The following is a 1,238-nucleotide window of genomic DNA, read 5'->3' on the forward strand; positions in this document are numbered from 1 at the left end:
GGGGCCTGATCCAGTTGTGACCCCTCAGCCATTGGTTCATATTTCATGTGTTTCCGTTTGTTTGGCTATTTGTCTCTGTGCTTTATCCGACCTTGGTCTCAACAATTCTCTCTCATATAAACCCTCCTCATTCTCGCTAATTGGACTCCCAGAGATCCACCTGGGGCCTAGTCATGGATCTCTGCATCCAGATCCCTCAGTAGTTGGATGAGGTTTCTAGCACGACAATTAGGGTGTTTGGCCATCCCATCACAGAGTAGGTCAATTCGGACTGTCTCTCGACCATTGCCAGCAGTCTGTTGTGGGGGTATCTTTGTGGATTTCTGTGGCCTCTCTAGCACTTTGCTTCTTCCTATTCTCATGTGGTCTTCATTTACCATGGTCTCCTATTCCTTGTTCTCCCTCTCTGCTGTTGATCCAGCTGGGATCTCCCACTCACCCAAGCTCCCTTTCTTGTACAACCACTTTGGAAATCAATATGGCGATTTCTTAGAAAATTGGGAATCCATCTCCCCCAAGATCCAGCTATACCACTCTTGGGCATATACCCAAGGAATGCTCAACCACACCACAAGAGCACTTGTTCAGCTATGTTCATATCAGCATTGTTTGTAATAGCCAGAACATGGAAACAACCTAGATGCCCTTCAACTGAAGAATGGATAAACAAAATGTGGTACATATACACAATGGAATACTACTCAGCAGAGAAAAACAATGACATCATGAGGTTTGCAGACAAATGGATGGACCTAGAAAAAATCATCCTGAGTGAGGTATCCCAGACTCAGAAAGACAAACATGGTATGTACTCACTCATAACAGGATACTAGATGTGGAACAAGGATGACTGGACTGCTACTCACATCACCAGGCAGGCTACCTGGAAAACAGGACCCCAAGAAAGACACAGGGATCGCCCAATGACAGAGAAATGGAATGAGATCTACATGAACAGCCTGGACATGAGTGGGGGTAGTGAAGGGCGAGGGTCGAGGGAAAGAGAGCTTGGGTGTTTTTAACTTTTTGAGAAGCCTGCACACTGATTTCTGTGGGGCCTCACAGTTTACAGTCCACCACAGTGAGTAGGGGCTCCCCTTCCCCTGCGACCTCACTTGCGTTTATTTCCATTTGTTCCCTTGATAATCGATGCTCTGACTGGAGTGAGATGGAATCTCTAAGTAGTTTTAATTTACATTTCCTCTCCTGATATCCTACAACAACAGCCACTGTCCACC

Source organism: Peromyscus eremicus, chromosome 8a (genome assembly GCF_949786415.1).
Source record: "Peromyscus eremicus chromosome 8a, PerEre_H2_v1, whole genome shotgun sequence".
Classification (NCBI taxonomy): domain Eukaryota; kingdom Metazoa; phylum Chordata; class Mammalia; order Rodentia; family Cricetidae; genus Peromyscus; species Peromyscus eremicus.